The sequence below is a fragment of the Panthera tigris genome, chromosome D3, assembly GCF_018350195.1.
Source record: "Panthera tigris isolate Pti1 chromosome D3, P.tigris_Pti1_mat1.1, whole genome shotgun sequence".
Classification (NCBI taxonomy): Eukaryota; Metazoa; Chordata; class Mammalia; order Carnivora; family Felidae; genus Panthera; species Panthera tigris.
In genome coordinates, this window is record NC_056671.1 from 53,440,086 (window position 1) to 53,452,432 (window position 12,347).

Below are 12,347 nucleotides of genomic sequence, written 5' to 3' on the forward strand. Positions count from 1 at the left end.
ATGGGGCTTGTTGAGCCTACAGTGGTCTGAGAGGGAAATATCCAAATAGAAATATCCCAAAGGCACTGGGACAATGGGTTTGGGGAAGGGTCAGAGCTGGAGCTAAGGGAGCTAGTTATCTAAAAGAATCAAGAGGTTGAGGGGTTCCTGGGTGGCTCAGTTGGTTAAGTGTCCGACTTCTTCCGCTCAGGTCATGATCTCACAGCTCAGCTCGTGGGTTTGAGCCCCACATCAGGCTCTGTGCTGACAGCTCAGAGCCTGGAGCCTGCTTCGGATTCTGTGGTCTCCCTCTCTCTCTCTGCCCGCTACCCCTTACTTGTGCTCTGTTTCTGTCTCTGTCTCTCTCAAAAATAAATAAAAGCATTAAAAAAAATTTTTTTTAAAGTATATCCTTTGTCATATAGAGATAGGTGTTAAGGATAAAAAAAATAGGCGAGGAAATGGGATGGGAAGTATGTGGGAGAGATGCAATTTTAAAGATATTTAGAGCAGTGCTTCTCAAATTATCTGCTGTAAAGAACCACTGAGGTTTTGTTTGTTTTGTTGTGTTTTTCAGCCCATCACTGACCAATACTTTTATAAAATAAAAAACGTGTTATGGGAAACTGAAATTAAAAAATACCAAAGATACATAAAACACAAGCCCTCGTTTTAAAAGTTATTAAATATACGCAACAGACATAAAATTACTCTGTCAGATTTCTCTACAAGCTTCTGAAAATACTTCCCTCAATTTCTGTACTTAATTCAGCATGAACTATTAATAAACAGGGTCTCAACAACCTTTTTCTGGAGGAAGTTAGAAGGTGAGGAAGGTAGTTCAGCTCGAGAAAAATGTAAGGGGCAGTTGCATGGGGTGTGGGACATTTATTTTATTTTATTTCTTAAATGTTTACTTATTTTTGAGAAAGAGAGAGTGCAAACAGGGGAGGTGCAGAGAGAAAAGGGGGGACAGAGGATCCAAAGCAGGCTCCGCGCCGACAGCAGACAGCCCAATGCCGGGCTTGAACTCCTGAACCGTGAGATCATGACCTGAGCTAAAGTTTGATGCTCAACCAATTGAGCCACCCAGGCGCCCCTAAATGAGGATTTTGAACAGAGTCGTGGCATGAGCTGATTTAAAAGGATGACTCTGGCCGCTGTGTTGAGAATGGACTGCAGTGGGAAGAGCAGGACCAGGGGAGTGAGTTAGGAGGCCACTGTAACAATCCAGCAAAGAGACCAGGACCAACCAGCAAGGGAACAGTGGAGGTGGTGAATGGTAGAATTTTAGATCAGTATGAAGGTGTAGCTAACAAGGTGGATTCAATGTGGAGTGTGGGAGGGAGTGAGGAGTCAAGGCTGAGTGTAAGGGGCTTGGCTTGAGCAAAGGTTGGGGTTGCCCTAAGCGAGATGGGAAAGACGGGGAAGGTGGAATGAGGAACAAGGTCAGGTCAGGCGTTCCGTAACTGACAGGCCAAGTTTGGGACAACCAAGAGATGTTGGATAGGCGATTGGATACGCGAGTCTAGAGTTCAGAGGAAGATCTGAGCTGTAGATAAATGAAACTGGGAATCATAAACATATCCTTGATATAAATCCATGGGACTGGATGAATTTATTGAGGAGTAAGTGTAGTCAGAAAAGAATAGAGGTCCAAGGACTGAGCAGTGGTACATACCAACATTTAGAAGCTGAGACATGAAAACCTGAAAATCAGGGGCACATAGGTGGCTCAGTCGGTTAAGCATCCAACTCTTGGTCTCAGCTCAGGTCACGAGCGCATGGTTCATGGGATTGAGCCCCACGTTGGGCTCTGCACTGACAGGGAGGAGCCTGCTTGGGATTCTCTTTCTCCTTCCCTCTCTGCCCCTTCCTTGCTTGTGCATGTTCTCTCTCTCTCTCTCTCTCTCTCTCTCTCTCAAAATAAATACATAAACATTAAAAAAGAGAGAGAGAGAGAAAATTTGTAAAAGAAGTAGCCATAGGGGTAGGAAGGGAACCATCTGGTGTCCTGGAGGCCAAGTGAGTGCAAGAAGCACTTTGGAGGGAAGAGGGATCCATTGAATCTAGTGATGCTTGAAGGTCTGGTGGATGAAGATTGAGAATTGATCACTGGATTTAGTAATGTGGAGGCTATTGGTGACCTTGAGAAGAACAGTTTCAGTGGAATGGTAGGTGCCAAAGCCTCATTAGAGTGGTTTGGTGATGATCACAGGCGCTAGAGGAAAGAAGCATAGGAATTCCTTTGATGTAGTTGGGAGGCAAGCGAAAGAGAGAAATTGGGACAATAACAGGAAGGAGAAGTGGGATCAAGAGAGTTTTCTTATAAGAGAAGAAAAATGGTGTATGCCACATGGTTATGGAAACGAATCAATAGTGAGGGGGAAACTCATTCATGGGAGAGGAGAGAATTTCAGAAGCAATGCCCTGGAGTGGGAGGAAGGTGCTGGAATTTACAAGCCAGGATTGGGGAGTGGAGGGAGGATTGGCCTTAGCTAGGAGAATGGACAGTTTATTCATTTCACAGGATGTAGAGCATTAAATGGGCGCAGATGCAGGTGAATTGAAGAAGTGGAAGATTGTGGAAGTTCCTGATTGCCGATTATCATTGACATATTATTTGACCTGTGATTTGACTTCAAGATGAAACTTGGAAGTTTAAATATGAGCATCCAGACCCCTGATGTTAAAGCAAGTGTATACAACGTTTTTTTTTTTTTAATTTATTTTTTTTATTTATTTTTGGGACAGAGAGAGACAGAGCATGAACGGGGGAGGGGCAGAGAGAGAGGGAGACACAGAATCGGAAACAGGCTCCAGGCTCCGAGCCATCAGCCCAGAGCCTGACGCGGGGCTCGAACTCACGGACCGCGAGATCGTGACCTGGCTGAAGTCGGACGCTTAACCGACTGCGCCACCCAGGCGCCCCAAAGCAAGTGTATACAGAATGACTCCTCTTCCCCGTGTGCTTGGGTTAAGCATCACTTAAATTCAGGTGATTAGAATCTCTTGTACCATCAAGGTCCAAACACTCTGGAGAGCCATTGCTCTAATAAGAGAATGCTACTTCCTACATTGCTGTTCCTTAAAAGTCTGGCACTTAGTAGATGTTTAATATTAGTTGAATTAATGAATGAGTCTAAAATAAAATGCAGATTGAATACTTTGGTGAATGTCCCTCAGGCAGGAACAACCACTCTATAGTGACAGCCAACGGATGCTATGTAGTTGAGTAACAGATAGCAGTTCCATCATAGTTTTGGAACTCCATTATTTTTATGAGGTTACTCATCTGTCCCTGTATTACTGAGAATTTCAGAAAGATGTGATTAAGCTGGCCTGAAATATGCCTCCTCTGGTGGTTGGATTGCTCTGTGTTTACTTAGCAACATTAGTATTGTCATAGGCAAATTAAATATTAGTGATCTGTTAAATTATGTATTCTTTAACAAACAAAACCTAAATAATGTAGCAGATTGAGTTTTATGCCGAGATTTTCCTCAGAACTTGGCTGCGGGCCCGTGGACCAGGAGCATTGCAGAATCTTGGGTCCCATCTCACATCTACTGAATTGGGAACTGTTTTAATAGGATGTTTAGGTGATTGATAGCCATGTTAAAGTTTGAAGCATGGCTTTAGCCAACCCTATTTAATTGACAGTAAAATACAGCAAGTTGAGGACAGCATTTGAAGGTTAAAGAGAGGCACCCCTCTAAAATTTTAAGTTAAAAAAATAGAATTTTTCTTTAGGGGGTTAAATTTTATTTATTTATATTTTAATGTTTATTTATTTTTTAGAGAGAGAGACAGAGCACAAGTTGGGAAGGGGCCGAGAGAGAGGGAGACGCAGAATCCAAAGCAGGCTCCAGGCAGTAAGCACAGAGCCCGACGCGGGGCTTGAACCCACAAACTGTGAGATCACAACCTGATCAGAAGTCAGTTGCTTCACCGTCTAAGCCACCCAGGCTCCCCTAGGGGATTAAATTTTAAATCAACACATAATGTGGTATAGAGATATGCAGAGTCAGGTTTTGGAAGCTGAACCATTCCCGGGATGGACTTTGAGTGGAACCTAATTGAATACATAAATACATCAAAGGAAATCTTAGGGGCAGTGGGTGGCTGGAGGGTTTATGCTCTAAGAATAGCTGTACTCAGGCCTGTCCAGGCTGATGCATGTAGGTGAAGAGGGAGTGGGGTGTGTGTGGGTGTGTGTACGTGTTTATTGCCCTACACTGGAATGTTTTAGCCTAAGATTCTTATCACCTTGAATAACAATAGCAATTCCCCTTATTCTATTCATATTTTCAAGCTTACCAAGCCCGCTCAAGATTTTCATTCAGCTTCCCGTCAGCATGCCCACAGTGAGGCAGCTTCTTCTTGAGAACAGAAATAAAATGTTAGATCTACCTCATGTTGCCAGTGGCTATTCCAGAGTCCTATTTGGGACAATGTCTGGATACTTCTTTTGCCTGTTTAGCCTTAGACCCCATGGAGTCCCTAATGCATCCCTTCCCTCCTTACTATACATAGGGTTCAGTTTTATCTCTTGAGATTGGGTACATAATTGTACCCGGTGTCCTCAGCAAGACTTTCCTTAGTTTTCTACAATGCTTTGCTGACCTCTTCATTATAAGGGTCTTATTGATAATCACGTAATTTCAGGAAACAGCAAGGAGTTAATAAAATAACTCTTGGGAGCAGGGTATTTAAGTTTCCATCTGGTTTCAAAGATCTTAGAGTCATTTCCATATGAATGAATCCATAATTCATTTCTTCAGGAGCTGCAAACAACAAGTGATGTAAATGAATGTGGAGGGTGAGTACTCCACAGGATGGGGGCATTAGCCCACATGACCACAGGGGAATTGAGTCCAGACTTGGAGGAGACTAGCTTTTCATGAAAAGTCAGAAATTTGGGTTTAGTTGTAAGATCTGATTTTAAAACAATGGCAACTCCCTCAGAATTTTTAAAAAATATTTATTTATTTTTAGGAGAGCGCAAATGGGGAGGGTCAGAGGGAAGGGGACAGAGGATCCCAAGCAGGCTCTGCACTGACAGGCTGACAACAGCGAGCCCTATGTGGGGCTTGAACTCACAAACTGTGAGATCATGAACTGAGCCCAAGTCGGATGCTCAACTGGCTGAGCCACCCAGGCGCCCCTCACTCAGAATTTTTGAAAACATTGAAGTAGTTTTAAAAAAAATGCAATGCCTTCTATCCTTAGCTTCTGTCTTTCATCCAATTTCTCTTCATTCTGATTATGTCTTTTATGATTGATCATTCTCAACCACCTTATGAAGGTGAGGAGGGGGCAGACAAATAGGAATCGCTTATTGTGTTCATTTCTATCCCTTGGGTTCTTTCAGAAGGATACAACAGTGTTATTGATGGGAATGTTGGGCCCTGCCCAGAAAATTCTCCTTTGATCCATTCCTCATAAGTGATTTAGTTATTTCAGTTTACTGAGTAGCTACTATGTGCCTGGGGTGGGGTAGGAAGGAGGCCTGCAAGATTCTGAATGGTTCTGGGGCGCCTGGGTGGCTCAGTCGGTTGAGCGTCCAACTTCGGCTCGGGTCATGATCTCACAGTTTGTGAATTCGAGCCCCGCATCAGGCTCTGTGCTGACCGCTTGCTCAGAGCCTGGAACCTGCTTCAGATTCTGTGTCTCCTTCTCTCTCTGCCCCTTCCCCGCTCACGCTTTGTCTCACTCTGTTTCTCAAAAATAAATCAATGTAAAAAAAAATTTTTTTTTAAAAAGGATTCTGAATGGTTCTGAGCTGTATGTATTTCGGTGCTCTTCTTCATGCAATGTTGTTGTTTCCAGTCTATTGTCCCTGGGGCATTTAAAAAAAATTTTTTTTAATGTTTATTTATTCTTTGAGAAAGAGAGAGAGCATGAGCAGGGGAGGGACAGAGAGAGGGAGACACAGAAGCAGGCTCCAGGCTCCCAGCTGTCGGCACAGAGTCCGACGCGGGGCTCAAACCCATGAAACACGAGATCATGACCCAAGCCAAAGTCAGAAGCCCAACCGACTGAGCCACCCAGGCGTGCCATCACTGGGGCATTTTTGTTTTGTTGTGTTGTTTTTCAGTTTTATTGAGGTGATACAGTACAATTCACACAGTGTACAAGTTGATGGATTTTGGTAGTTATTTATAATCCTATAACTACCTCCACAAACAAGACCTAGTACAGTTAATTACATTACCCTAAAAAGTTCCTTCAAATTCTTTTTTTTAAAACATTTTTGTTAAAATTTTTATTTATTTTTGAGAGAGAGAGGGAGAGAGAGAGCAAGCAGGGGAGGGGCAGAGAGAAGAAGACAGAGGATCTGAAGGACTCCAAGATGGCAGCAGAGAGCCCAAGGTGGGGCTCGAACTCATGAACTGTAAGATCATGACTTGAGCTGAAGTCGGATACTTAGCTGACTGAGTCACCCACGTCCCCCTCCTTCACCTTGTTTGTAGACAACTCCCTTCCCAAACCCCTGGCTCCAACAACCCCATCTGCTTTCTGTAACTACGTTTTGGGATCCTACAATAGGTAGTCTTTTGTGTTTGACTCATTTTACTTATTATAATAGGGCATATGTTTGTTGTCATTTGGTATGTCATAAGTCCCTTTGCCTCACTTCCAAAATAAATCCTAAATCTGTCTGTCCACTTACACTGTCTATTGCCTCTTTGCTGGTCTTAAGCCATCCCCCTCTCTTGAACTTACTCTTCCAATGACTTAAACCTAAGCTCCTCACTCTTAGGAGGCTCTTGTACCTCTGTAATCTGTTCTTCAGGGACCCCAAGTGATCTATATAATGTAAGTCAAATTGCATCACCCTCCTTCTTAAAACCCTCCAGTGCCTTCCGATGACCCTTAGTTATGGCTTTATGGTCTGTCTCTTGACCCTTTACTCCCCTTTCCCATATCTCCAGGTATTCTCCCTGGGACCTCCTGCCTTTCAAGCATGCTGGCTTTCTATACCTCAGCAACGTCGTCCCTGTCTTTTGTACTCTTTGTTTTCAGCTTGGAAAACCATTCCCAGATCTTCCTTAGAGTGGTGCCTTCAAGTATCATCTCAGGGACCACCCATCTAAATGCTCTCTCTGCCCCACTCAATTTTTATTGTCAACTGTTTTCTTCTCGAAGCATTTATCATTTGCCGGTCTATTTGTTTACCTGCTTATTGCCTCTCTGCCATTTCTAGAACTCTGAGAGCAGGGACCTTTGGCACTGCCACGATTTCATCTCGAACACTAACTGACAATAGTAAGCAATTACTAAAAATGTCACCAGTGCATGAATGTTTGTATGGGTGGGTCTAAGGAGGTTTGTGCAGATTTATGCATTCTCTCGTAAAGTCTTCTCTATAACCATGGATTAACTTTTCTTGCTAAAAGCGATGGTTATAAAAATTCCTTATGGAATTTTCTCTCTTCAACCTTTTATTGTATTCCAAATTGTTTTGCGCTCTTTAAATTTATTTAAGTAGGACGCCTGGGTGGCTCAGTTGGTTAAGCGTCCAACTCTTGATTTTGGCTCAGGTCATGATCTCACAGTTCGTGAGACTGAGCCCCATATCAGGCTCTAAGCTAGTAGCAAGGAGCCTGTGAGCCTGCTTGGGATTCACTCTCCCTCTCTCTCTGCTCCTCCTCCCCTGCTCATGTGCATTTGTGCACGCACACACGTACTCTCAAAATAAATAAATAAACTTAAAGAAATTTATTTAAGTAAGCATAAATGCAGCATAATCTTTTCTTCAGATGGAATTTGGATGTCCTTAAAAAAATATTTTTAAAAATGTTTTTTTCGGGGCGCCTGGGTGGCTCAGTCGGTTGGGCATCTGACTTCGGCTCAGGTTGTGATCTCATGGTCTGTGAGTTCGAGCCCCGCATCAGGCTCTGTGCTGTCAGTTCGGATCCTGGAGCCTGCTTCAGATTCTGTGTCTCCCTCTCTCTCTGCCCCTCCCCACTCGTGCTCTGTCTCTCTCTGTCAAAAAAAAAAAGAATAAATGTTAAAAAAAAATTTTTTTAATGTTTTTCTCTTCATGTTCCATTAAACATTTCAGGTTTCTCATCCTCCAAAAATTTCCCTTCCTAAATTTCAGCTAACTTTTTCTCAGGAGTAAACAAACTTTAAGTCATAGTAAGATGGTTAATTTTCCCTAACGTTTTTTCCCCTAACGTTTTATTATGAAGAACTTCACTACAACTAAATTGGAAGAAATTGTGCAGTGAACACCTAGATATTCACCAACTAGATTCTACAATTGTTAATTTTGCTATATTGCTTTTATCTCATTTTATCGCGTACCTATCCATCATTGATCCACCTTACTTTTGGATACATTTCAGAGTAGATTACAATAATCAGCACACTCAATTCCTTCTTCTCTCAACATACATAGTACTAACCAGACTTCAGTATTTGTTTATGTTTTTTCGGGGTAAATTACACCTGTAGTGAAATGAATACCTCCTAGATATAACCCCTATTGAGGTACAGAAATTTTCGTTACCTCCAGATAGTTCCCTCATGTCCGCATATCGCCAGCCAATCCCTGTCCATGTCTCCCCCATGGGCAACCATTGTTGTGAGTTTTTTCCTATCCCATAGGTCAGTCTTGCCAGTTTTAAGACTTCATATAAGAGTTTATACAGGATGTGCTCTGTTGTGTCAGGCTTCTTTCGCTCAGTATATCTTTTTTTTTTTTTTTAATGTTTATTTATTTTGAGAGAGAGTGAGTATGCGCACGGGGAGGGCCAGAGAGAGAGGGGGACAGAGAATCCCAAGTAAGCTCCATACTGTCGGCACAGAGCCCACCTCGGGACTGGATCCCACAAACTGTGAGATCATCACCGGAGCTGAAATCAAGAGTCAGACGCTTAACCCACTGAGCCACCCGGGCACTCCTCACTTGGTATGTCTTTGAGATTCATCCATATTGCTGTGTGTATTGTAATTTGTTGTTGTGTAGTACTCCATTGGGGGAATATGCCTCAGTTTGTTTATTCATTTTCTTGTTGCTGACACCTGGGTTATTTCAAGTTTGGGGCTGTTAGGAAAACATTCCTTATTAATATTCTTGTACAAATAGGCATATGTTTTCACTTCTCTTGAGTGAAAACATGGGCTTGGTATTGCAGGACCAAAGGGTGCCTATATATTTTGTTTTATAAAAAACTACCAGACCATTTATCCTGAATGATTATAATTGATTAACTTTTTTAAAGAATCATTTATTGTGTAGGTAATACGGTTATAGGGTTAAACTTGAAATTCGACGATGAAAATCTCCTCCTTCTACCACATACCCACCTCTTCTTTTCCGTTCCCATTTCTCCAACGGGTAGGTAAATGTTCTTTTTTTTTTTTTTTTTTAATCCTTCTAGATGCTTTTATACATCTACAAATTATAAATAGCTTATACTATATACATAGTTCTACACTTTGCTTTCCAAGAGGTTGTATTTTTGAGTTACCTTGCTTTTGTACCTTGTTACATAGCTTATATATATACACACATTACCTAAACCTGAATACCCCCATATGGATTCTAATTAGATAACTCATATAATGCTTGATCACTTGTATACTTCTTATGCTAATGTACTAGAGTAAGGATATTAAATTCTCCAGTTCACAAGATTTGAATTTGATAACTGTACCTTTAAGGGGAGAATTTTAACCTCAGATTAAAAAAAAATTTTTTTTTTTAAGTTTTTATTTATCTTAGAGAGAGAATGAGAATGCTTCTGGGGAGCTGGGGATGGACTGGGGAGGGGCAGAGAAAGAGGGAGAGAAAGAATCCGAAGCGGGCTCCAAGCTGTCAGCGCAGAGCCCAATGACTAACTAACCGCTAACCTCAGACTTTTTTGAACTAAGTAGTTCTGCAATCTTATTTCTGCACTCTAAAACATGAGACTTAAGTTGCAGTGGGATCAAGTTCATTTCCTTATTGGTAACACTTTAAAGACTCGTGGTTTTTATGTACTCAAAACCAGCAAGGTCAGTTTGTTCCAAAACACTTTAGCCTTGATGTGTGTTCTCCATTTAATAATCACGTTTGTTAAGCTGAGGACAACTAATTGACTGATCTACCAGAATCGCAACGAATATTCTCTCATATAATGCAATAACGTCGATGTATGCTCATTTGAGAGTTTCCTGCCACGTCTATCATTGTGTAAATAATGTAGGGGAATTATAGTTGAGGGACTTGGTTTCTTTTAATGCCTGAAGTGTGCTACTTTTCATGAAAACTCCTGGGCATTTCCATTGTAGTTATCAGTTGTAGTTACAAAAACACTTGCAAGACCCACAAAATGACCATAGAAATGTACTCTGTAAAGCCCACTGGTTTATACGAGTACACCCACAGTCTCAAAGTGTTGCTGCTTCTGCTGGTCACTGGGAGGAACTGAGATGACTTAAAAAGGACTACAGCTCTTTATTGACTCACATGGGGTTTGTTCTGGTAAAGCCATCCTAAATTAAAGTAAGTCGAAAATGCATTTAATACACCTGACGTACTAAACCTCATAGCTTAGCCTAGCCTGTAGCCTACTCAAATATGATCAGAACGCTTACATTAGCCTACAGTTGGGCAAAATCATCTAATACAAAGCCTGTTTCATAAGTGTTGAATATTTCCTATGATTATTGACTGCTGTACTAAAAGTGCAAAACAGAATGGTCATATGGGTGTAGGATGGTTTTAAGTGTATTGGTTGTTTCCCTGAGTGACTGACTGGGAGGGCCCGGCATTGTAAGAGAGCATCATACTGCATATTCCTAGCCCAGCAAAAGATCAAAATTCGAAATCTGAAGTATAGTTTCTCCTGAATGAGTATCGCCTTTGCATCACTATAGTCAAACAACCGTAAGTGGCACCACTGTAAGTTGAAGACCTTCTACACAGACTTTTGAGCCCCGACCAAAACTACCTGGGTCCATTAGGGTCCACCACAGGGCAGGGCATCAATATTAGTCTTCTGTTTGTCTTGGTATAAAACTCAAGTAAGTTGTGAGGAAAGGGGAAGATTTTTAGTTGACTAAAAACAAAAACAAAGTATCATCCGCTTGTTCCTAAATTAAACGAACCGAAGGTATTGTGTCAGAAGTATAATTTGAGCATATGGACCACTTGAAATAAATACCCTTCAAAAGTACACTCTGAGAACCACTTGTTAGGAACTCAAAGAAGTGCGAGGGCAGAATGTGCCTTACAACTTGCAGTTAATCACCTGTTAATCACCTGAAGCACAGAGAAGGAAAATACAGCAGAGGACTTCGATCTCTTGATTCTGGTAGGAATTTCTCTTGAAAGAACGGTTACTGAATTCTGAGTCGGAAAACCCAGCTTAAGACCAACCAAGTTCAGGTACTTTCTACAGTTGTGACCTTGCAGAAGTAATTTAACCCTGATGTACCTCAATTTCCTCTTCTAGAAGTGGCAATAGTGATCTTTCCTAGGGGTTTGTTAAGGTCAAATGAATTAAGGCACTTGGAAGTGTTTTAAAGTTTGTTAAAAATAAAAAACAAAAGGGGCGCCTGGGTGGCTCAGTTGGTTAAGTGTTTGACTTCGGCTCAGGTCATGATCTCACTGTTCGTAGGTCCGAGCCCTGTGTCGGGCTCTGTGCTGACCGCTCAGAGCCTGCAACCTGCTTCAGATTTTGTGTCTCCCTCTCTCTGTGCCCCTTCCCCACTCGTGCTCTGTCTCTCTCTGTCTCAAAAATAAATAAAACATTAAAAAATTAAAAAAAAACACCAGTGTACGAAGTTTAAAGTTACTTCAAATAAAAAGTTACTAAACAACAATAAAAGCAAAACATCTAGGAAAAAAGAAAGGGTAGGGATCTAGACAGATCTGGGATTCCAAATAAAGAGCAGGACAATCCCATCAAGTTGTTGCTGAACCGGTCTTTATGTCAGTCTGTTTAGTGTTCATCTTCTAGAGAGAGGGTTTACTGAGTCTGGCCCATTCCAGGTGCTCTTGTCTTCAGCAGGGGATTGTGGGCACCGTGACTGAGGTCCCACCAGATTGTGTCTCATATAAGAGGTGTAGTTCCTGCAGAGCAAAATCAGGATGCTATTGCAAGAAAGAGGAAATGGATGTTGGACAGGCATAAACATCAAGCAAATGCCTCAAGAACAATGCAAATGTCAGCATCCTTTGTGCGCATATAACAATTAAAAAAATATTTTTAAATGTTTATTTATTTTTGAGAGAGAGAGAGAGAAAGCGAGCGGCAGAGAGAGGGTCAGAGAGCAAGGGAGACACAGAGTCCGAAGCAGGCTCCAGGCTCTGAGTTGTCAGCAGAGAGCTGGACACGGGGCTCAAACTCGCGACCTGCAATATCATG

The 12,347-nt window shown here is 41.9% G+C and overlaps 1 protein-coding gene across 4 annotated transcripts in view; it reads left to right on the forward strand.

Annotated features, from left to right (window-relative positions):
• Nucleotides 1–12,347, forward strand: part of RNF125 (ring finger protein 125) — a 51,644-nt gene that overhangs the window by 3,388 nt on the left and 35,909 nt on the right. The gene's annotated exons all lie outside the window — the stretch shown is intronic.